Source organism: Mus caroli, unplaced genomic scaffold, assembly GCF_978045245.1.
Source record: "Mus caroli unplaced genomic scaffold, Mus_caroli_1 scaffold_7, whole genome shotgun sequence".
NCBI lineage: Eukaryota > Metazoa > Chordata > Mammalia > Rodentia > Muridae > Mus > Mus caroli.
The window spans coordinates 54,622,119-54,647,547 of record NW_028227262.1 but is presented as its reverse complement, the minus strand read 5'-3'; the positions used below and the strand labels follow the sequence as shown (position 1 = coordinate 54,647,547).

At 42.9% G+C, this 25,429-nt stretch overlaps 1 protein-coding gene across 25 annotated transcripts in view; it reads right to left on the bottom strand.

The window, feature by feature from the left end:
• Magi1 (membrane associated guanylate kinase, WW and PDZ domain containing 1) overlaps window positions 1-25,429 on the bottom strand; it is a 623,637-nt gene that overhangs the window by 376,803 nt on the left and 221,405 nt on the right. Inside the window, exon 1 of one of the 25 annotated variants that reach the window (XM_085840271.1) lies at window positions 8,303-8,441. The exons of the other annotated variants lie outside the window; for them this stretch is intronic. The gene's annotated coding sequence lies outside the window, so the exon portion shown is untranslated. Of the gene's footprint in view, window positions 1-8,302; window positions 8,442-25,429 lie in introns of those variants that run through there. 25 annotated transcript variants of the gene reach the window in all.

Here is a 25,429-nt window from a genome sequence, read left to right as displayed (position 1 = left end):
TGCTTATCAACACTGCCATAGCTACACATGGTCAGGGGGGCGGGAACTGGTGAAGGTGAAATCTGAGGTGCCATTTAGAAAGGTAGAAAGATGCACGGACACACATCATTAGCCCATGATCCATTAACCTCCTCAGGTCTCTTAAAATTAGACTGCGCACATCCTTACAACTCGCCAATATGCAAGGAAACACTCAGCATAAGCCATCAACGTTCTCAAAAAACTCCTGACCACACCCCCACTCCCCACCCCCCTTGCTTGGTGCTTTAGGCCACCATTTTGCACGGCAGCACTCAAGAGTTTACATCACAGGCTTCCCTGAAAAAATTGTATAGACAGCCTCGGAGAAGACAGAGAAAGGCTTTCACACGATAGCTTATCCAAAGAGTGGTCACTAAGTTCACACAAGTTCTCCCCCACAGACACGACCACATACTGAGAAAAATAAATACCAATCCACATTCACGTATCTGTGAGGACATGCCGTGAATCAGCTTCTCCTGGAGGTGACCGATTAGGCATGTGATAGCAGAGTTCGTAAGAATGTTGACAATGTGTTCTGGGAGCTAGACGTGGTGCAAGGTGCATTACACACATGCATCCCTCTCTCCAATCCTGCAGGCTTTGCCAGGAGCTTCCTACAATGTCTATCCCAATGCATGTTGGTTGGAAACTAGTCCTGAGAGCCATTAATGGGCGTGTCCAAAGGTCACATCCACAGAGGGCTGAGAAGGCTTGGGTCTGAATCCAGGAGGCCCTAATCCAAACCCTGCTTCTAATTACCATGTTCATTACTGGGGAAGTATTTCTAAGGCAAAGGAGTCCTATGACTCTGGAGCATTTCCAGGGTCTCAGGAAGGACGCTGAGTCGGGAGGGAGAAGAGAAGGCAGAGGTAATTGCTACGGATTAGTCTGCAGTAATTCTGCAGCAGTTTTCAGCTAGGACCAACACACGTTTTGTGAACTTAAGCTTCTGTAAAAACCACCGTTCTTAAACTACTAAAATCAGGCCATGAAAAAAAAAAAAAGACTTTACTGATGTGAACATCTTAGGAAGACACTGATGAGAAAAACCCAGTTGCAGATACATTGTGTGTGCCTCCTGCTAGACACCATCTCCCAAACGTTTGCCCTTCCTCATCTAAGTTGCTTAATCTCTCCAAAGGGTTTCAGATTTATTGCTTCCGTGGTGAGGAAGAAGACTTCAGAGGAATCTTTGGAGGAAAAGATAAAATTAATAGCAGCTAGACAACTTCCTTTTTTAAAAACCGTGTTGTTGTTATTGTTGAGGTACGCACATGCTACAGTGGAGGTCAGAGGACAGTGCTGTGCAGCCAGTTCCTTCCTTGACCTTCGAATAGTTTCCAGGGACTGAACTCAGGGCATCAGACTTGCCCAACACGCATCTTTCCTGGCTAAGCCATTCGGCCAGCCCTTGCGCTATTTTTTACATGGACATTTTGGACTCCACTATGCAAGCAGACTCAAAAACGAGTTAGAACCAGCCAGACCTTGTACTCCTAACCAACTGTGGAGTCTACAGCTCTACCTAGGTGCAGAAACCATCAACCTTGCTTCATTTATTAAGCTACATGCTGATGGGCACCCTTTAATGATATAAAAAGCCCTCACCTCTGGCTCCTTTAGTTACTGCAACAATATTTAAAATTTACAAAAGAATTTAAAAACCACAGGAGAGTGGTGGCACACGCCTTTAATCCCAGCACTCAGGAGGCAGAGGCAGGCAGATTCGTTAGTTCAAGGCCAGCCTGGTCTACAAAATGAGTTCCAGGACAGTCAAGGCTATACAGAGAAACCCTGTCTCAAAAAAAAAAAAAAAAAAAAAAAAACAGAAACAGAAAAAAAATTTTTAAAACCTACGATGGAGTGGTTTTATCTTCTATGAGCTAGAATAGGGAAAGCTTTGACAAGGACATATGGAAAAGATTCTGTGTGAGTGTGAGTGTGAGTGTGTGAGTGTGTGAGTGTGTGTGTGTGTGTGTGTGTCTCGGGTGAGGTATGTACACACAGTGAAACCAAAGGTTGACACCGGGTGCCTTCCACAGTCACTACAGATGAGGTCACTGATGGACTGGCTCAGCTGCCTGGCTGAGCCCCAGACATACATCTCTCTCCCTCTATAAAGCTAACAGAACCTGCCTTTGCATGGGTCCCAGGAATTGTAACCCAGGTACTTAAAGTTTGTGCAGTAATTACAGACTGAGCCATTTCTCCAGTTACAGAAAGGATTCCTTATAATCAGCGTTTCCATATAGAACAAAATCAGTGGATTTAATGCCAGGGAAGACACCCCAAGATCATTCTTTGTTATACAAAACAATGCACAATATTCTATTTAGTGATGTCATTTTTTTAAATACACAAACAGAAGACCTTCACCAAGGAGATTCAAAGTTTAGAACAGAAACACACATAAAGATTCTATGCAAGCTTGTTTAATGAATTTATAGAAAGTCTTTTCTTTGGGCAGATGGGTGCCTATCCATTCCTTATAGCGATCCAATGACAAAGCAAAGAATGATTGCATCAAACTCCAACTTAAGGAGCCGCTGAACTTACTGGGCTTACGTACAGCGCATGGTGAGGGCTTACTCATAGCAGCACTAGAAAGGGGAAGCAGCCACACCACTGACCAATCCCATCTCGGCATGGATGATGACATCCCCATAACTGCACAGATGGAGCCCTCCTTCAGTCACCCTGCCATACTCTTATGTATTTTAGTGCTTCCCAAGACAATGAGGCCCCCTACAATTGGAGCAGAATTACACACAGTTGACCAGGAGGTGTGAGAGAACTACCAGAATCCCAAATAAGTCCAGGAGGCCCCCTCACCCCCATCATCTATGGGGGAATGTCAGCAGCCAATCAGTTGATCTTGGGGGGTCACCTGCAAATGAACAGTCACAGCTGTTCTGATGCAGATGGCTGTTAGCTTGAAGGATAGCATTCTATGACTAATGCTCATGACTTACTTCAACTTATTAATTCAGTAAAAATCTAGTAAGTTCATGGCCTGAACTTGATATGGAGTAACAGGTACAGCAGAGAGGAGGTGAGACCTTGACTAAGCAGCGTGTTCAGATTACACAGACTGAAGTCTGGAAAATAGATAACAGAGTCGCATCATGAGGCTCCCACTGCCCTTGCTTATCTGTGCAAGAAAATATGGCATTCATGCATATTTATATCAAAATGCTTACAACTGTGCAACATTTAACACTTCATCAAATGCAAGAAGAACAAAGGCATTCTTCAAAGGCTTCTGCTGTTCAACAGCAGAAACCCAAACAACAGCAAGAGTAAGCATCGCATGTGGATGGCAAGGCCTTCACCAAGCACCATCCCTAACATCTACATCTCCGGCCACTCCATCTCGAGACATAACTCTTAGAAACCTTGAGCCTGGGTTTTCAGACATTTACACTTTTTTCCTTCTTTACAGAAATCCAATTATTCCCAGAATACTCTTTTAATTTCAATAAACTCTTATATAGAGACCAAGGGAAGCCGGTGATGCTGGATGTTTCAGGGCAGGTGGCTTTTGAGCTCTACCATTGGCGCACCTTGCATTGAGTTCACCTAATGCTGCTGATATTCTAATGCTAATTTGCAGACCCCCAAGATTGGTTACCCCAAAGACAAGTCCACATGTAAGATACTGAGTGACTCTGCCCCCAGTTAATTGTGATTGGTAAATAAAGATGCCAACAACCAATAGCTGGGCAGAAGAGACATGGGTAGGTTGAGGGTTCATGGGCTTGGAGAGAGAGGACAAGGAGGAAGGAAGGAGGAATAAGGAGTTTCCATGGAAGAAAGGAAGAATGTGCAGGAGAGGAGGGAGGAGGGAGGAGGGAGGAGGCAGAGCAGAAATGGGATGGAGAGAGGAGGGCATGACAAATTAGAGTTAAGAGCAGCCCATGAAACATAGCAAGTAGTGTCTCGGGGTTATCACTAGGAAAGTAGATTGTAACAGCATGGAGGGTAGGCAGCTGCCCAGTTATTGTGCTGCCTAAGGCATATTGTAAATATAAAGGGTGTGTGTGTGTGTGTGTGTGTGTGTGTGTGTGTGTGTGTGTTTCATCTGGGAATTCAATAACCAAAGGCAGGGTAAAAACTCCGTACCGAGATTTTAAAATATTTTTTACTACAAACCATGAATTGGTCATGCACACTTGGGCAAGTTCTATGAACTGAGCCTCTTTGCCCTCCACCCTGAAAGGAAGAGCCCAGATTCTATGCAGAATGCCTCAGAGAAATAAATGAAATACAAGCTCAAGTGAATGTGTGCGCATCTGGGGAAACGGCACAAAAATCAACACTGACCTTACTCGAGATGCAAGCTACAGCCACGCTGCTTCATGCCCCACCCTAAACCCAGTGAATTCAGTTTGGATGAACTGTCCCAGACCCAGTTGCATGCTCCACCCCCAGCCCTTATGAATTCATCTTGGGTGAACTGTCCCAGCTCTATCTGATTTCTAATGGATTCACTTCTCTATCTCTGCATCTGTGAAGACCTACAGCATTTGTCAAACTGTCAGTCAGAAATGTACGAAAACAGCCCCCAAGAAGCTGCTGTTAACTGAAGAGACCCGATGATCAACAATATGTCTGGGAAATGTTTGTAAACAAACTCTAAAATACATCTGCCCAAATGAGAAAGCCTGAAAACAGATATGAAAAGAAGCTCTTCTAAGAAAGTGTAAAATGGGAGGCATAGTAAAATGGGCCTGTTTTTTATAAATCACCTGAGAAAACAGAGACAGATGCCCCCATGGAGACTTACAACTCAAAAGAGATCTGCACTTCCTCAGACGCCACACACACAGAGCCACACACCACACAGCATCTATTATTACTCCTCCTGGGAGCATCAGTTAACATAAAGTCATTATCCTGCTCATTCCCAATATAGAAAGGTCTGTCCTTCCAAAGTGCATTCATCCAGTCAACTGTGTGTCAAGTTTTTACTGTGCGCTAGGTCCTGTAAAATAAGAAAATTTAGAAGCTTCTTAAAAATGTGTCTAGGGGGCTGGTGAGATGGCTCAGTGGGTAAGAGCACCTGGCTGCTCTTCCGAAGGTCCAGAGTTCAAATCCCAGCAACCACATGGTGGCTCACAACCATCCGTAACGAGATCTGACTCTCTTCTGGAGTGTCTGAAGACAGCTACAGTGTACTTACATATAATAAATAAATAAATAAATAAATAAATAAATAAATAAATAAATAAATAAATAAATAAGGTTTAAAAAAAAATGTGTCTATCCTGGCTGGGTGTGGTGGCGCATGCCTTTAATCCCAGCACTTGGGAGGCAGAGGCAGGCGAATTTCTGAGTTCGAGGCCAGCCTGATCTACAAAGTGAGTTCCAGGACAGCCAGGGCTATACAGAGAAACCCTGTCTCAAAAAACCAAAAAAAAAAAAAAAGAGAGAGAGAGAGAATGTGTCTATCCAACTTGTCATATCCCACCAACATCCTAATTAGCCAGGGAGTAAAAACTTCTGACACCGTCCATGCCTCTGCTAAGATTTTAAAGGTCTTTAGAATCGTCTATTCACCTCACTAAAGCTTTTGTTACGACGATTCTTTTCTCTGTATCTAGAGAATATTTACTATATATTCCCTTTGTATGAGTTCTCAAGTTCTAAGCAATGATATAAGAAAGTCTGGGAACAGTTAAATTACACACAATGACAATATACGAGTTCACAAAGACGCGGTTAAGTGTATGGCAGCTTTGTCCTTCCACTCACAACAAACGGGAACTCAAATGAGGAAAGGTGCCAGGTGCATGTTTGCAAAGGCTCTTTCAAAAGGTTCAGTTACACACCAGTTTTTAGTAAGGGGCCAAGAGTATCCTCTGTATCTCAGTGACACAGAGGCAGCATGGGAAGTGATGGTAGAAAACCTTTATGATGGGCTTTGCTTTGCCAGGGTTCTCCAGATAGGTTTCATATACTAGCCTTAAAGTCTGTATGAGAGAATGGCAAACCCAGAGCAGTGATGAACATTCTAGAGACTGTCCAGCCCAGTGTCCTCCAAACCACACCATGTGGAACCAGTCTGCATGGGTCGGATGATGGAGCTTCAATGTCTACGTCCAGCACCAACTTCTAACTAACTCAGGTGCAAAGACCAGCCTGGCTGGGGTCCAGCTCATGCTCACTGTCAAATGAATGAATGAACGAATGAATGGAATGGAGACACGGGGTGAACGGGTGAACATGGAGAAAGGTGGTGGTGGTGTATGGTCATAATGTCAGATAAGAAATGCTTTTACTAACTATTGTTCTTAAACTTTATGTGTATGTATGAGTTCCTAAGTGTGTACGTGTATACATTTGCAGGCCAGAAGAGGATGTTGGCTCCCTTGGAACTGAAGTTAGATTGCTGCGAGCTGCCACGTGGGTGCTGGGAACCAAACCCAGGTCCTCTACAAGAGCAGCGAGCACTCTCACCCATCTTTCCAGGACCGTGACACAGTATTTTAAGCAGCTCACTTGATTGCAAAGGTTCCCACAGCACAGAGAGATGTTCAGGACAAAAAGCTGAAAAAAGAAAGTGAAATGTGGACTGTATGGACTATGATCTCAACTTCTGTGGAGGTCAACCTTGTGCAATAAAAAAGTAATGTGGAGAGCGAGGCTTGATAGGCTCCTGAAACTCCTCCAAGAGTCCTGATCTGCTGTGCACAACACTAGATCTAAATTGGCTACAGGCACAGCAGTGAGAGGGCGGTGGCAACTTCACCCATTTTCATGGAAGTCCTCACAGGTGAGGATACCCCCCCCCCCCCGACCCTCTGCAATCCTTCTGGCTTACCTCATTGGTCAGGTCTTTCCTTGGAGCACAGTGTGGCAAGCTATGATTGGCTGAAGATTCATGGTTTGGGGATTGGCTGACTGTTATGGGCTGGGCAATAAACTCAGTTCTGCTCCCTGATGCTGGTCTTTGGAATCTGATTTCTTGGTATTCACCTGGTGACTCCATCACCTCTCACTCCCTCCTTCCTTGGTATTGTTCCCACAAACTACAATAATAACAGACCTACAGAAAATAGGCTTCAAAAATAAATGTATAAAAATGCTACCAAGGTATCGAGGTGGGGGGGGGGCTACTGTCAATGCGTAAATAGTAAAGCCTCAGGGTGAGGGGCTTCTGGGTAATTTTTCCCTTTATTCGATATCTCTAGAAGTATAAAATTTGCCATTTGGATAATATTTTAAATCCATGTTTATTTATTTACACCTGTGCATGTGTATGTGTGCATGCATTGTGTGTATGTGCCATAGACATATTTGTAGAGGTCAGAGGACAACTTCATAGAATCAGTTTTCCTCTTCCACCTTTGCACGGGCTTTAATTTGCACCAAACTCAAATGTCAGACAGCAGGTGCCTCTAGCTTCTAAACTATCACAGCCTGTTCACATAGATGGCCCCAATTAGACCATTTTAAACTGTATAATTTTATAGCACTAATGACATTCACAATGTTCTACAGTCATCACAGGTATCCACTTTCAATACCTCTGAAATAAATCCTGTTACTGCTAAACAAGAAGTTCCCTACCCAGCCCATTCCAGACCCCAATGACCTTTGATCGACTTGATTTCTTTGTATTTGTCCACTCCATTTACAAAAACATGGGCTCATACAATGTTGGTTTATTTTACTTTGTATGATATTTTCAACACTGATAATTTTGAAAACGATTTTCACATATTTAGCTGGTTTTTTTTTAACAGTGGAAATTTCCTATATTATATATAAGAAATCAGAATGCCTTGTGCTTTAAATGAGAATAAAAAAGAAATGAAAGAGAAAAGGCACACAAAGGGCAGTGGCCTGATGGTCAGTAAAGCTGGCTGCTACCCTGAAATGGGCCACACATAGTAGGGCAGTGGCCAGATGATCGGTAAGGCTGACTGCTACCCTGAAATGGACCACACATAGTAGGGCAGTGGCTGGGTGTTCAGCAAGGCTGAACTGCTCCCCTGAAATGGGCCACACACAGTAGAGCAGAGGCTGCGTGACCAGTAAGGTTGACTGCTACCATGAAATGAGCCACACACAGTAGGGCAGTGGCCAGGTGGTCAGTAAGGCTGACTGCTCCTCTGAAATGAGACACACAGTAGGGCAGTGGCCAGGTGGTCAGTAAGGCTGACTGCTACCATGAAATGGGCCACACACAGTATGAAACACAACCCAGCACAGTCTGTCTAGTGCTTCTCACAAGATCGCCTCCACAGACAGGAATATGAAGCAAATGACTTACAACTGGAAGCTCTAGATTTGTAGGCGAGCATATTGTGAACGATTTGGCAGGTTACAAATGAACACAGGAAGACGGCATCTGTCATGCCCCTTAGGAAACCAGGCAGAACCAAATGTAATTCCTTACCTGAAAAACATAAACACATAACACAGGTTAGCATTCAATTGGCATAGATCTCTTAGTAGTTTAGCCCACATGTTTAGTCAATTATTTCTTCTTCGTAGGCAGGCAGGCAGTGTCGGCTGGATACTGAATTCTTATTTCAAAGAACAAGCTTCCCCGTTTCAACACTGTTGGATGAAAATATGGCAACAAGACTTTGTACGTCATGCTAACGCAATCTGCTCAGTTTGCATAACTTTGACTATCCATCCCACGCCACATCCAACTACTACGTCCTGTCCAGCACAATCATCCTGCGCCTCTGGTCTAGGCTGCTGATTTCCCAGAACCCGAGTCTGACTGCACTTTTCTGAGTCTTCTGACTTAACTCAGACTGCACATTCTGTGGGCCAGCCCAGTCAGATCAAACAACCCTGCACCTCTCTCAATCTCCAGACTTAGCCCGGGTCACACACCTTGCACAATGGTCCAGTGTGAAGAGTCACTAGACCCTCACTCGCTTGCACTGCCATAATACTAAGGCCTTGCCATACGGCTTGTACACAGATTTGTCTTCTTGTACGCTGACTTGCCTGGTAAGTTCGGAAGATCAGGCTCACCCATGCTATTATAGAACCTTCAGGCATAGCCCAGGTAGCAAAGCCTGCCTGCTACCTTGGGTAAATCTGCCATTTTCCCTATTCCCACTCTGTTCTGCTTACCACTGAACCAGAATCCCCCATTCCTCCAAACCAAAATCAGCACTGAGCATCTGAAGGACTGACCTACCAACTCCTCATCCCTGATCTGAAACCAACCAATACTGAACAACAGCAATAGCAAAACAAAAGCCAACCTCTATCCAACCTGGCCACCTAGACTAGACACACAGTCAATTAAAGAAGTCGACATGCCCAGCTCTCCTTGCAAAAACAAACAATATGAAAGGCCAAGATGGTATATTTCCCCCAAACCTACCAATTCTATAGAAATATTCTCTAATGAAAATTACCTAGCTAAACTCTACAACATACAACTTCAAAAAACAATCACTGGACTGGAAAGATGGCTCAGCAGATACAAGCACTAGCTGCTCTTCCAAAGGGCATAAATTCAAGTTCCACAAAGACCCTGGAGAAACAAAGCAATCCTGGGGTAGGGGGAGCAATTCTGGAGGAATTACCATTCCAGATTTCAAGATATAATACAGAGTACTTGCATGAAACCAGACACATATACCAATGAAACAAACGGACCCAAACGCAAGTGGACATAACTACAGCCTCTGGTATTTGATGAAGATGCCAAAAATATGCACTGGAGAAAAGATGCGCCTTAAACAAGTGATGATGGGAAAACTGATGCCCATGTTTAGGAGAATGGAACTAGACTCGTGTCTATCAGTCTGCACAAAAGTCAACCCCAGTGGCATCAAGACCTCAGTCTGAAACCTGGAACGCTACTGGAAGAAAGCTCAGGCGGTGCCTTACAAGATATAGGTTTAGGAAGGAAGGGAATTACTCAACTCAATGCCCAGAAATTAAGATCAACAACAGACAAGTGAGATTCCATAAAATGAAAAAGCTCTGCACAGCAAAGGGAACGAACCAAGGGGAGAGGATCCCACAGAGTAGGAAAGAATCTTACCCAGCGATAAATGTTACAGAGGATTAATCTACTGAATGTATAAAGAACTTAAAGCACAGAATCAAAGAAGAAAAAAAAAAAAGAAAGAAAGAGAAACCCAATGACCCAGTTAAAATTTTTATGGATGTCAATAGTGAATCCTCAAAAGAAAGAAAGAAAGAAAGAAAGAAAGAAAGAAAGAAAGAAAGAAAGAAAGGAAGGAAGGAAGGAAGGAAGGAAGGAAGGAAGGAAGGAAGGAAGGAAGAAAGAAAGAAAGAAAGAAAGAAAGAAAGAAAGAAAGAAAGAAAGAAAGAAAGAAAGAAAGAGAAAGAAAGAAAGCTAAGACATATCTCAAAAGGTGCTCATCGTCCTTAGCAATGAGAAAAATGCAAATTAAAACTACTTTTGAGATTTCATCTTACCCCAGTCAGAATGGCCAACATTAACAGAGCAAGGGACAACAAATGCCGGTGAGGATGTTTGGGAAAGAGAAGCCTTCTTCATGCTCGATGGGACTGCAGACTGGTGCAGCCACTCTGGAAATCAGTATGGAGAATTCTCAAAAAGGTAAAAATACATCCACCACATATGTGACACAGAGAAGCCACTTCTCAGCGTATGTCTAGAGGACTCAACATCCTACTCCACAGATAACCACTCGGCCACGTTCACTGCAGCTCTACCCACAACAGCAACGGGACACAGTGAAAATGTGGAAGATGTGCATAGCAGAACTCTATGAAGCTGGAGGGGAAAATGAAATTATGAAAACTTCAGGTAAATGAATGGGATGAGAAAATATTACACTGGGTGAGGTAAACCAGGTAGAGAAATGCTGCGTGCTCTCTCTGATTTATGGATAATTGCTCTAAATTTATAGATTCGAGCACAGAATCTGGAGTAACAAGCAGAAGCCAGGAATGTAAAAACAAGGCAAAGGTGAGTAAGCTGTTCTAAAAACAGGAATACCAGGGTCCTGTGCTATTAAGGGGAAGAACTAAATAAGGAACACAGGGTTTGGAGGTCGGGGTGTTAGCAGCCTTAACTAGGAAGTGGGGAGAGAGGGCAACACAAATGTAGAGAGGGGGATACACAGAGGATGTTTGAAAGGGCCATAAGGAATCATCATTTTATGTCAGCCTAAAATGATTATATAATATATATCTGTGTAAACACACACACACACACGTTAAATGATATCACACTACTTAAGGGTGATAATACTCCCACCAAGAGCCACAGATTACCTACCAGTGCCAGGCATAAGAAATTTCAAGTTGTTTGTCAGGGAAGCTCAAGAGACCCCAAAACAATAGATGCTGTGGTCACTGTGCTTGGTTGCTACCTAGAACTAGAAGGTAGGCGTATACTGCTAAGCCATTGGGGGAAACACCATCTCCTGGTCAAGAAGGCTCTGGCAAGGGCCAAGCAGAGCAGGAAGGGATACAAGGTCACTGGCTAGAGTCATTCTACAGATTAAAGCCAGAAGCCTATGGGATCCAAAACATGTTATCCACACAAGATGCTGTATGGAACTCTGGTTGGTTTTTCCTTTTTAAAAAGATTCTCTGAGCCTGTTTCCTTCAGATGGTAAATTAGGAATTTTTATAAATTTATTACAAGGATTGATCCAATTTTTTAATAACTAGGTATGTGGACAAAGTATCTGATGCACAGAAGCAGTAATTATTAGGGGAAAACACATGATCAAAATGGTAAGGCCACTCAATCAATCCAGAGAGATGGATGTCAGTCACACATTTCTGCTTTTATTTGTCCTGTGTCTAGCTTTGTCAGAGGCCCTCATCTAAATGTCCTCTTGCCTGTGGCTTCTCTGAAAGGGAGAGCTGGTCCTGCCCCCTGCTGGGCAATGGAACATTAACAGGACAAGAACAGAAAAGCTGAAGACATCAGAGCCGGGCAGCAGTGACTCTGTTGTGTGGCAGTGGCATTTTCAAAGAGGACCCAGGGTCTCCTTTCTCTGATTTGATGTCCCCTTTCGGCCTCAGAGCACTGTGTTCACTGACCCTCAAAGAAAAGGGGCAGTGTTCCAGAAGGTTCTGGTAAGCTGCTCTCTGAAACCACTTCCCACTGCCAGCAGTCTTTCTCAGAAGGGGACAAGATGATAACTGTGTCATTTCATAGCAGCTTTGGGAACGAGAGGACAAAGAGTTCCCAAATTTCACTCAAGACTGCCATTGCAAGTATCACTGAGTCATGTGGGGATGTAAGAATTTATACACACATGAGCCTGGCACTTATTGTTTCTTTCTCCAATATCAAATACTTCTTATTTCTAGGCTTAAGTTTACAGAGCAATGCTATAGTGTACACATAAAGACAGTACATTATGGACAACAGTGCTGGCTTGGTGGGTAAGTGTGCTACTCATGGCTCAGAGGACCCAAGTTTGGTTCCCAACACCCACATCCAGCAGCTCACAACCTGCTGAAACTCCTGATCCAGGGCATCCAACGCACTCTTCTGGCTTCCTAGGGAACCCACATCACATGAATAAAACAAAATAATTCTCTTTTTTTTTTGAAGAAGAAGAAGAAGAAGAAGAGAAAGAGGAAGAACAGGAAGAGGAGGGGGAGGAGGAGGAGGAGGAGGAAGAGGAGGAGGAGGAGGAGGAGGAAGAAGAAGAAGAAGAAGAAGAAGAAGAAGAAGAAGAAGAAGAAGAAGAAGAAGAACAACAACAACAACAACAACAACAACAACAACAACAACAACCAGCACCAGCAGCAGCACCAGCAGCTACATCATCTTCAGAGTTAAAGACTCATTGTCTTAGTCAGGGTTTCTATTCCTGCACAAACAACATGACCAAGAAGCAAGTTGGGGAGGAAAGGGTTTATTCGGCTTACACTTCCATACTGCTGTTCATCACCAAAGGAAGTCAGGACTGGAACTCAAGCAGGTCAGAAAGCAGGAGCTGATGCAGAAGCCATGGAGGGATGTTCCTTACTGGTTTGTTTCCCCTGGCTTGCTCAGCCTGCTCTCTTATAGAACCAAGACTACCAGCCCAGAGATGGTCCCACCCACAAGGGGCCTTTCCCCCTTGACCACTAAATGAGAAAATGGATCTTGTGGAGGCATTTCCCCAACTGAAGCTCCTTATTCTATAATAACTCCAGCCTGTGTCAAATTGACACAAAACTAACCAGTACACTCAGTCTCTAATCAAAATTTTTAAAAAAATTAAAAAAAAAAAAAAACCAGTTTCTTGGGACTAAAGAGATGGCTCATTGGTTAAGAACATTTGCAGCTCATGAAACAACACTAGAGCTCATGAGATTCTAAACTCACTCACATTAATTTTAACCTATAACATCACTTTTAAAGAGCAAGAAAATTAGTTCTTTCTAAAGCAGCCTTTTCTTAGATACAGTCATGATACATTCTTTGATGTTCTAGAATTTGCCTTTCATCTGGGCTGCCTTAAAAGAAATCATCTTAAGGAAAAAGAAATGGCATTAGGAATGCTGGGGTTTCCCCTTGAAAGGGGGTTTGCTAAGTTTGAGGTGGCTGTAAGAAATATAGCTCTGGTGAAGTCCCACTGAGTTCCACAGACTGTGCTATCTGCCTGGTTCTAGGAAACGGATGGCAATGGACTAGCCAATCAATGTCAACACCAGTTACCACGGACTCTAACTCTACCTGCAGTAGTCTTTAGCTACTGTTTCTCTACTTATAGAAAAGAATCTTCCACATAAGGAGAGGTACCAAAGAGACAATGAGCACAATGCTAAGAATGGGCTGAATTACTCAATGAATGCTTACAACAGTTCTTCCCAAAGTGGGCTTGCTAATACCTTTCAACAACAGGAAAACTGCAGAAAGGCTCAGGAACGTCCCTAGGTTCCAAGTCTACCCTACCATTGTCATCGGAATCAGCATGTTCAATCAAGCACATGGACATCTACTTGAAACTAAAAGACATGGTTTATACTGGTGTACGTGGCAGAGAAAGTACAGGGTTGAAGATCAGAATTCACTTCTAGACAGTGATGGAATTCCACAGCAGCAGCTTACATACAGGCATATCCAATGTCTGTGACACTTCTAAGAAAATGTAAATGACGCCCAGAGACACGGCTCTATATGCATTTATGGTCTTCAGGGAGCTCAGGAGCTACCTTTATGTTTTCTCTCGTGAACAATAAAATTAACTCACCCACAACTAGATAGAGCAAGAAGAGTTAAAGCAACAGCTACCTTACAAAGTTGCTATAATTATTAAAATAAAAATCTCATTAACCCTGGGACAATTTATTCTAGAGTGTACCAATTTGAGAAAACAGTTACCCTTGAGGCAACCGCATGCCTTATTATGCTGTAATACAAACACTGAATAATTTGAACCTAGATTATTCAAAATCTGTCACTTCTGATTGCTTCCACCTCAAATATTCTCATTCATTCTCTTTCTCTTTCTCTTTCTCTTTTTCTCTCTCTCTCTCTCTCTCTCTCTCTCCCATTCCCTCCTTCTAAACTAGCTCTCCCTTCAGGTCTTTAAAAATCATCTCAATTTTCAGTGGTTGGTTCTAAAATATGGAAAGAACTACATAATATTCATGATGCTAAAGCAGCTGACTCATGTAATCAGAGTTTACACATACCTTCTCTTCCTCTCTCCAACCTACAGTACTTCCTGACCACCCTGAAACCCCTCTTGAGGAGATGAAGAACAATCTCATGCAATTATAGACTCTTGGGTTAAGGAAGGACTTAGAGTGAAGGCAATTTCCCTCTGGGGAAAGAGGCTGGATGGGGAGAAAGGTCCATATTCTGCACAGCATCTGTTAGGAAGGCAAGTGATTCAGTTAAATGAGGACAAAGTTTTCAAGCGCGGAAAAGCTAGAGCAGAAAGAGAAGGTAGGGAACTGGGGATGAGTTGTCACACTATGGGTTACTTGGAACATTTTAAACACGCCACGATGCACCCAGCACTGAACACATGCTCCATCCTCTGTGTCAGCTGAGGACTCCATGGTGACGAGCCCTTCGTCAGTATCCCTCCGTGACCTGAGATATGCTCTTTGTCAAGTGCACGTGCTCTCAGGAACTACAGACCTGGTTCTTCCTATAGACCACCACATGGAGAATGGTGTTCTTCTTCCCAGTGACACACCAGTAAAAACCTGGATCTCAACCCAGAACAGAGCCATGCGAAAGCTATGGAAGACAATGCCTGAACTTCAGGTTCAACTAAAACCAAATTGCCCCACACAGCAGCACATCATCACAGGAGGATGAGGCTGAACTGTGACCTGTCCTCAAGGGAGAACAAAAATCTTTCAGTAATCATGCTTTTAGAACCTGCACTCAGAATTCAAATTTAAATCACCTCCACCTATTAAAAAAAGAATCTCAAAACCACACTAAATTATACTTTTTAGAAAACAATATGCTATAAAGTAAATTCAATAAATAAAACCACACCTCTGAGTGGTTAAAGTCATCTTCTCAGAAGTATCTCACACTACGCAGAGTTACTAAAACTTGCTTCAACTTTTAGATTTCTTGGCCAACTTCCTAGAAGAAGGAACCTGAAAATAAATCTTCGGAACTTAGAAAAGGGAGAGAGAGAAACGTTCATTTGTGACCTCTCCGTTTTCCGAGTTGAGATGGCCATCTTTTTTTTAAACTGTTTTCTTGTGTAGGTTTGTGTGAGGAAGCCGAAGGCTGAAACTGAGGAGCTCTGGCAGTCACTTTCCACTGTGACCCCTGAGGCAGGGCTTCTCACTGAGAGCAGAGCTCACTGATTTGGCTGAGCTAGCTGGCCAGCTTGTCCTGGGGATACCTTGACCCCAGCTACTGAATGGGAGGGTCATCATCTTTCACATGACTTCTAGGGACCCAAACTTCAATCCTCAGGCTCATGTGGCAAGAGCCACATCCTCTGGGCCACCTCACCTATCCCCATCTTCTGATATAGCATGCAGGACATCTGAAAATTTTTTATCAATTTAATTTGAGAAAGATATATATGCTAATCTAGAAAGACACTAGATGACTTCTTTTCTTTCCAGAAACTTCTCTGAGGAAGAACCAACTTAAGAGGTCCATTTCTAAGATTGTCATATCATTTGAGAGTCACAAGAGTCCTAAGACATCTAAAATCCTAGAGTCTAATTACGCAGATAAAATTTCCTACCTGCAAAGACTCTTAATGACTTCAAGATCAGATTCATGTGGGGAGATAAATCCTAAGAAGTCCTGGCTGAATCTTTTCAGAGGGATATAGAAAAGATGAGATAAAATGAAACTGCACAAGACACCACTTCCCGTGTAAAGAAAACAGAGGAGAGGAAGGAGGAAGCAAAAAAGTTCACCAACAAAACAAGGGAGGGATGACTTAGTGGCTAAAAGCACTCACCATGAAAGCAAAAAGACCAGAGTTTGAACCCAAGAACCCACATAAAGCCAGCTGCAAAGGCACATTTGTAATTCCAACGCTCCTGATGGGAGGTGGGAGGCAGAGGGAGGGGCATCTCCAAAAGCTCACCAGCAAGCGAGACTAGCATACACAGCTGCAAAGCAGCAAAGACCCTCTTGAATAAGGCGGAGGGTGAGGACCGACAGAGGTTGTCTACAACGTCTAAATACCCACACTTGTACGACTGACTGCACACACATGCTTTGGCACACAGTGTGCACCATGCTAAAAACAAAAAACCATACACAGGAGAAAATAGTATGGTATGGCTCATTCCCTTCCAAAATGTTTCCATTATTAATTTTCTTATACTCCAAATGATATAAATACTTGACCTCTCCTCTGATCCACTGATTTCTTGTTTAAATTAGGTTGTGCTTATTCACCCATTTGTCTTGTTTCTGAAACAGAATCTCACCATGTGGCCCATGACTCTCACAATTGCTATATTTTAATCATTTGGAGCTCATTTCCAAGAATGACACTCTTGAAATACATGGGAAAAAAAAATGTTCTCTTTGGACATTTTGAAAACTGTTCACATGGGACCACTATCACATTTACCTAGCCTGCAGTATATTAACTGAACTAGATGCCAATATATATATTCCCTGAACAGTGGTTATCAGCCAGAGGTGATATCATACCCCCAAGGAACACTTGGCAACATCTGGATCCAGTTCTGGTTGTCATGACTACAGAAAAGCTATTGGTATCTACTGGGTAGAAGTCAGGGATGTTTCTAAACCTGCTATATACTATGTAGCCTAAAATCTCTTTGGTGCTCCAAAGTTGAGTCATTCTGAGAAGACAACGGTATTTTATTGTCTTTATTCGTTAATAGCCAGGTGGTTCCAATATACCTCCACGAATTCTGAAAAACAGACAGACACATTTACTGATACTTGACATGTAAAAAATTAGTAAGCTCATATGTGTATGTACACTATAAGAATTCATAATTTAAACCTATCAACTGCTTGGGACCTTCTTAGTCATGCAACATATGTCCCTTGAGAGCTTCTCACATGTGTGTGCTTTAGCACAGCCCAGGAAGTTCTCCAGAAATGTCACACTGCTCACTAAAAGTAAACTGCTAGATCAAGTGCCTCAGTCCCGTTCTTCCATATACATCATGGTTCTCTTTCAAGACAGTGTTTGGTTTTAGCTTTTGTTGTTCTCTTGCTTGTAAGATTGTTGGTTTCATGGGGCCCAAACTGGCCCCCAATTCACTATGTAATAGAGGACAAACTTCAGTTAGTCCCTCACCACCTTCCCAGTCCTGAGACTATCAGCCTGTGCCACACCCCATCTCAACACTAAATGCCCCCGGAAATCACTTAACTGATACACATCTCAGCGTTGTCTATCCAAAACAAGCTCACAGGATGCCACACGTGCATATAATTATGGGAAAAAAAACTATACTTGAGCAAGCAACCAAAGTATGGTGAAAGAAAAGTCAGCACAAAACTCATCGATTGCAAACCACCATATGAGTATCACAGAGTGTAAGAGGAAGGGGCGGACTCCCATTCACATGGGCCAAGAGGCTAAATGGACAGTCTTCAACATCTGCCTCTTTTCTTTCCCCTTTCTTTTATTAAAAGATTAACAGAAGAACATGGATTTCAAAGTCATGGGACAAAGGTGGAATTAGTAAGTGTACAGAGATATTTTCTTTTCCCATAAAAACTAACAAGTCTGTATTTTCTTACTTAAATGATCACTGAAGAGGTGCAATACACTGACAGCAAGGAAAAGAAATGTCCTATTTGAGCACAGGAACCTAGAAATAACTGGATTTGAATATATCACTTTTATTATGTACTTAGTTCGGTAATTAGGAGGAGAGAAAACCTTTCCAGCCTTGATTTCTCTTTGAAAAACCGGACTGGCAACAGAGCGAGTCTTACAGAATTCTGTTGACAGCTAAAAGATAGAGCACATGTCTAACTCTTCACTGTGTTTTTGGGAAGAGGAAAAAGGCAGTATCTCACTAGGTAACCTAGACTGGCCTGAATTTACTCTGATGCACAGGCTGGGTTGGAACTCATGACCACTATCCTGCATCAGCCACCAAAGCAGCTATGAGAACAAGAACAACCATGACCCAGCTCTGAGTTAAGCTCTAGCACATGAACAAAAGACCAGCCAGCGCTGATATTAAATCTGCTCTGTTCCACCTCCAAAATACCCTGCTTTGTCTGGCCTCCAGAAGATTCGAAATGTACGTCCACAGATAAGAAACTATTATGTGTCATGCATTGCCCTTTGAAAGAATTATGATAGTTATCTACTCCATAAAATGAAGAAACTGAGGAGCGATAAAGTAAAGGAACTCGGCCAAGGTCACACAAGAAGGAAGTCTTAGAGCCCATGTCTCTAGTACCACACGACACTCACTGCCTTAGAATGAAGAAGTTTTGGACTAGCTTAAAACAGGCATTGTAGGCTTAAAGACCCAACACAGGAGGCCCGTTTCAGAGCTAGAGGAAGAACTGGATGCGATGTCACCTGGAAGCTTCTTGTACAGAGAGGTTCTAGTCTGACTGCAGTGAGCTCATTTACCATTGGAAACATAATCAGCTGATAGAGACAGAGAAGCTGACCCTATCTAGGAGCACAATCACCAACAGATACTGAAATTCCCAGTGAAACAATGTTGCCTTTCCACAGCACAGCTACAGCTCCAAGTCCCTTGCACTTTCTTTCACTTTCAACACTCTGATTCTCTGGAGGCCCATCCAATTCCCACTGTCCCTAGAACTTTTTAAACATCACAACCTCAGTCCCGTAACCTCACCATCTGACTGCAAGCCAAGTTACAGGAGACTAAGAAGTGAGACTGAAATGAACACTTCCTATGCACCAAGAGAAGAGAAGCAGGGTTAAATCAAGAGCAATGCTAGCTGCTGCCAGGAAGAGGCGCCTCTGTTTCCAATAGACCTTGTTGATCTAGGGACTTTGCAGACTCTATAGGAAAATGCCAAATTCCAGCACTGCTAAGCTATTTCCTGTAGTAATTACAGGAGGTTTCATTTCCAACCTCTCAAAATGCTTTTATGGCTGTCGCGCTCCTAGTAGCAAAGGCAGGGAGGTTAAGAGGAGCAAGCCATTTTATTTCCAACGAGACACCATTTGAATGCATGATGTGGCAGAAGTCTTGTTTCTGCAGGAGCCTGCTCCTGATTAGGCAAGCAGAGAATGAGTCTGGAATTCACAATGTCTCTAAAACCACAGAAAACAGATGCCAGTGAGGGCTGCAGGTAAAACGGATTGCTTTTGCCTCCCAGGACCACCTGGGAGCGAATGTGCTCTCTGCTTCATCTCCACTCTGCCCTCCAGGATTGCTGAGTTCCTGAGTGCTTGTGGAAACAAGTCAGGTGTAGGGATAGCCCGTAAGAAATGAAAAATGGGCTTCTTGGGACAAGGAGTGGTATTTTCCATCTTGATTATAAATGGGCCTAGAAGGGGAATAAAAGAAGGAGCATTTAACCTTTCGAGACCCTTGCAAGTGCCACTGGGAAGAGGTAGGCTGGGATGTGAGCTCAGGGACTCCCTGGGTATTCAATAGGGCAGTGATGGAAAGCACCCCGCTTTTCTCTGTACTGCAACTCTGCCATTGTCACAGAGTGACTCGATTTCACCAGGTGGAAGGCCTTCAACACTCAGGGTCTATCAAGAAGGCGGGTCATAATCAACCACAGGCCAAACAGTTCTTTTTGCCTCTTCAACAAGATTCACAAAGGAATTCTCAGAAGGGGGCCAGAGAAGTTCCTTCAGACACTATCTGTCCCTTCTAATATGAAGAGAAAGTCTGATCTACGGCTGAGGACCACTGATGATTGCAAGAGACGCCAATATAAGACACCAGTTCACTCCCCCTCAAACTGGCCTCTCTTAGGCATCTCATTACTGTGAGCTGATACATGGTACATCAAGCAGAGGCTGTGAGAATTGAGAGAGAGAAAAAAAAAAAAAAACAGGAAGCAAAAATTCACAGCACTCAAGGGAAGCCACCATTATTTTGCTTTACAATGATCCCATGAAAAGTGTGAAGTAGATAGACATTGTTCATTTAGCCATTTGCAAGAAAATCATGAGCAAGACTCTAAGCAAGGAACTAAGAATGTTATTAGCAAAAATTATTACTTTGCTTGGAATTGGTTTTTGAGTTGTGTAAGTGATCTTTTCCTGGCTTGTTTCTTTGGTTACTATCTGGTGTGTGTGCTAGCTCCTCTGAGTGCTTTATCTACGTTCTTATTTAGTTCTTACAGCCAACTATGTCAGCAGGGAATGGCTCTCCTACTACTTTATAGATAAGGCAACTGAGGCCTTAGGAGGCTAAGTACCTCCTCTGAGATTGCACAGCTGGGAAGGGACTGAGATGAGCTTGATACACTAGCATGAGCTCAGAAAACCCGAAGAGAACAGCATCCTCCCTGGGACTTAAAGTCTGTGCTACCACAACTTCCAGAATTTAGGGACCAAATGCAGGCGTAATTATATGTATATAAGTACTCACTGTCATATAATTTGAAATCCAAGAATAGAAAAAAAACCTTCAGTTTCCTAAAGAAAGAAGATCCATCAGTGTTGGTACACACTCTAAAAGCAAACACCAAGCTAAGCGAGATGAAAACAGAGAGGGGCTGAGCACCCAATCCTACATATGCCACTCTGGCATAAGGGTTATTTTGAGCTTAAAGCACAGCAAAAATAGCAAAGAAAAGGGCACTCTGGCCTACTCTTTTCTTTTTCCCCATGAAACGTCCTTCCTGTACCGAAAGGAAAGTGATGTCCTTATTGTCAAGGACGGGAAGTAATGGCTGAGAGAATTCTGTACAAACAGCCTGTGTTAAAAGCACTCATTCTCCAACTTCTGCAAAGTTGAGTTTCCTTTTTTACTAACTGCTCCTCGTTATTCAGCAGAATATGAAATTAGAACCTGAAATCATCTAAATCCTGTAACTTTTTTTGGCTCTCCATCTCACTGGGACACGTCCTGTGCCTATACAACATTTACCCTAAATCCGTATGTTACATCTCTCCCTTCAGCCTGCTGAACCTACGCTTCCTCTACAACTGCAGCACGCAGGTGTTACTCAGTGTGTGCCATGTACTTTTGAAGGATTAAGTCACTAGTCCCTGCAGAAGCCCTAGGAAAGAGAAACATGGAAAAAATCCCCTCTCACATCATCTAGGCACTAAATGTAAAAGCTAGGATTCCATCCCAGGGTCTCTAGCTTCAGTGGCTTTTTTAGACATCACCCTCGACCCAAGGATAACAAAAGAGCACACATTCACTTGTATCTCATGTGCTTTCTATACAAACAGCCTTGGTTGTCAGCAAAGGTTGCAGTTAGTAATTAAAAGGCTAAGAATGGGAATATCCATTAATTGAATTTGCTTCTTCACTTTCTGTCCTAACTTGAACTTCAATTTTTCTTAAAGTCCAAAAGAAGGTCTGACAAGTGAGGCATTTTAGAATGTCACCTAACTCAACAACCACGTGGGGACACATCCATCCAAGGGACTACATTTGCAGAGAGAAGAAAGCTACCATAACTCTAAAACATCCTCTTCTGACTGTGATAAGAAAAGCACTAGCATGTAGCAGGCCTTTTGAAGGAATCTCCATAAGTTAATGAAGGACGTGGAGTAGACAGAGGTGTGGACCCGAGGACTGGGATCCATCGACTTCTCTCGGTTATTTTAAAGTGGTATTTATTTTTATGTTTTTCAGTTGGCATGCAGAGTGGCCAGGCAACTCATTAAGCTATTTCCTTGGGGTTGCAGCACTAAGCCTAGAGGATACACCCCTTTAAAAAGACCCTTAACTATCAAAGCATCAAAAAAGAAAATTAAAGGAACTAAAGTACCTCACCCCAAAGCAGGGCTCCCACGAGGCATAGAGAGTTCTTATAAAGCATACTTGCCATGACAGCAGAAGCTAGTGGACGATCCCCCATGTGCCATCCCCAGTGCTGGAGATAATTCTCCAATTATCTAACACATCTGTTCCCATTAAAACCAGTAGCACATTCAATCAACTCCTGTAGAATAAAAGCTTGGCAAATACTGAGTCCCTCTGGCAGCTGCAACTGGGAATGGACAGATGCTCAAGGATGGGCTGTCCTGGAAAGAGGACTATGCACAGAGCTGGACTTTCTCCCTCCCTCCCTTCCTTCCTCCTTCCCTACCCTCCCTCCCTCCCTCTGCACACACACTCATGCATTTTTTGGCAGTGCTGGCAGTGGTGATAACAAACATACCAATGCTTAATGCACTGTAGTCTTTTGGGGATGGGAAAGGGTGTTATTCCACCCCCCTCCCCCCGCCTGGGTCACCAGGTTTGAGATGGGGAAAGATAAAGAGGCCTGGAACAGGCTAGCATCAGGGAGTAGCTGCAAGGACGTTTGCTCCAAGAAAGTGGCCTTGAAAAGGATGAAGTGTATGCTCTTCTAAAATCCCTACCACAGCCAGTGAGGCTTTTGGAGTTGATTGTGTGGAGGAAAGAAAGTCAATCATTAACCCATAAATCAATTCATTTTTCTCCACTGTGCAAATCAATGGGCATTCTTCTAATAGTTTACACTTTCAAGTTTCTTGGTCCTCAATCTAGTTTCCACACAAGGGAATGGTTCTTTCTGCACAATCTTTATAGTTTTGCAGGACATGGTGGTCTACATCTTTATAGTTTTGCAGGACATGGTGGTCCACATCTTTAACCCCAGCACTTGAGGGGTGGGTTGGAGGTATGTGAGTTTGAGGTCAGTCTGGCCTACAAAGTAATTTCTATTACACAGAAAAACCAAAAATCACATTTATCTAGTATCTGCCTACATCATTAATATAGCTGCAAACTAAGCTGGTATAATAGAATTTGTACTCTCTTCAACTAAATAACCCCATCTGACCACACCAGCACTTCCTTGTTCTCTTACACGTGGGTTTCTTCTCACCAATGACTAAACGGAAGGCAACAGTTAAGATGGATTATGCCTTTCCTAATTATTTAATTACAGCTTTGTATATTTACATTTGTTCTCCTAATATATGTAGTATTAATTAAACCTCAGAGTCAGCAATGATCCATATACCATGCTCAGGACAAGTTAGCACACTGATTATCAGAAGACTTCATTCACATAAGATGGACTACCTGCCTCAGGGCAGGCCTAAGGGCTTTCATCAGCTTTGCTTGCATTCACTTTGGCTGCAATATAGGAGGATCAAGGACAAGAAACAAAAATCCAGAGGTGGTGGTCGACATCTGGATAGAGCCAACTTGCTGCAATCCTTGAAGAGGGAAGCAACACTGGACTGTGGCCACCTGAGATGGGAATGAAAGAAACTGGAAGCCAGGTTGAAAGGGAGTCTCTGGCTCTCGAGTGAAGAATGTTAAGTATACATCTACATCACTATTCCTTAAATTCAACCAAAACATGTGTGTAATGGTGCCCCCCCCAAAAAAAAGAAGAAAGAAAGAGTAAAAAAGGTAGAGAATCTCACCATTAAACAGTTGAAATTATGTATTACACATAATGTGTTCCTTTCAGGGCTTACAAAAACCAAAGCCCTACTGTGATGACCATGCGCAATGAAGCAATGGTTGAGTTTTGTGGCCTTACTTAGATGACAATCTAATTTATATCATTATACCACAGAGAGCAGATGCTGGTCACAGCAAGAGTTTCTAAACAGGAGAAAATAATCAAGTGGATTTAAAAAAAAATAAAATGGGAAGGATGTGGAATATGAGATGCTAAAATCAAAGGAAGTCAGGCATGGTAGTACACACCATTAATCCTAGTAGAGGCAGAAAGATTTCTGTGAGTTCAAGGCCAGCCTGGTCTACTTAGTCAGTTCCAGAACACCAAGAACTACATAGTGAGACCCTGTCGAAGAGAGGAGAGAGAGAGAGGAGAGAGAGAGGAGAGAGAGAGAGAGAGAGAGAGAGAGAGAGAGAGAGAGAGAGAGAGAGAGAGAGAGAGGAAAAAAGAGGAGGAAGAGGAGGAGGAGGAGGAGGAGAAGAAGAAGAAGAAGAAGAAGAAGAAGAAGAAGAAGAAGAAGAAGAAGAAGAAGAAGACGACAAACAAATATAAAAGAAAAATCTGTATTGCAGCTACTACTATAATACAGTAAGAGAAAATTCAGCAGGTTAAAATAAAGAAAATCCTGGTGGCAACGAGGTAACAGCATCCTCTCTGAGTTTCTATTCTGCCTCTTTGTTCTTCCAAGGGTGCCTGGATTCTATAGGTGTCATGTAGAGCCACAGGGAACACAATCATTGTGCACCCGTGTCTGTTTGGCCACATGACCTCCCTGATCGTACCATCTCTTCCTCTCCATATTACTGGTCATCACCTACTTATACAAGCAACCTTCCTGCTTGTCCCCAAAGTGTGATCCCAAATCCTATATTGTTTGCACACCCTAAAAACACATAATCTTTTTCTGAATTTGTCTTCCCCCCTTTTTTTAATGGTGAGAGGTCAGAGAACAATTTGATCTTTACCATGTCAGTTCCAGGGACAGACCTCAGGACACCTGGCTTGGTTGCAAGCACTTTGATATGCTGAGACATCTCCCCAGCATTCAAGTTTTTTTTTTTTAATAAATACTTTGTTAATGCTATTTTTCAAAATTGCCATGATCATAAGTTGGAGAATATTTTTGTAGAAAATGGATGGCAAGCTGAAAGCCATCCACCCATTCTTCCCACCAAGGAAAAAGCTCTTCTACAGTGGTGCTCTTCTGAGGTTGGTCCAGTGGCAGATAACTTGGCTAACATGCAGGAAGACCTGGTTGAAATCACTACCGCTCCAAAGGCAAAAGACAACAGAGGAAACTCTGGTAAATTGAAATTCAACAACAACTAAAACAAACAAACAAACAAACAGCCCCCACCCGCTGTTTTGGACTGAGCTCCTGCATGAGGCCCCCAAAGG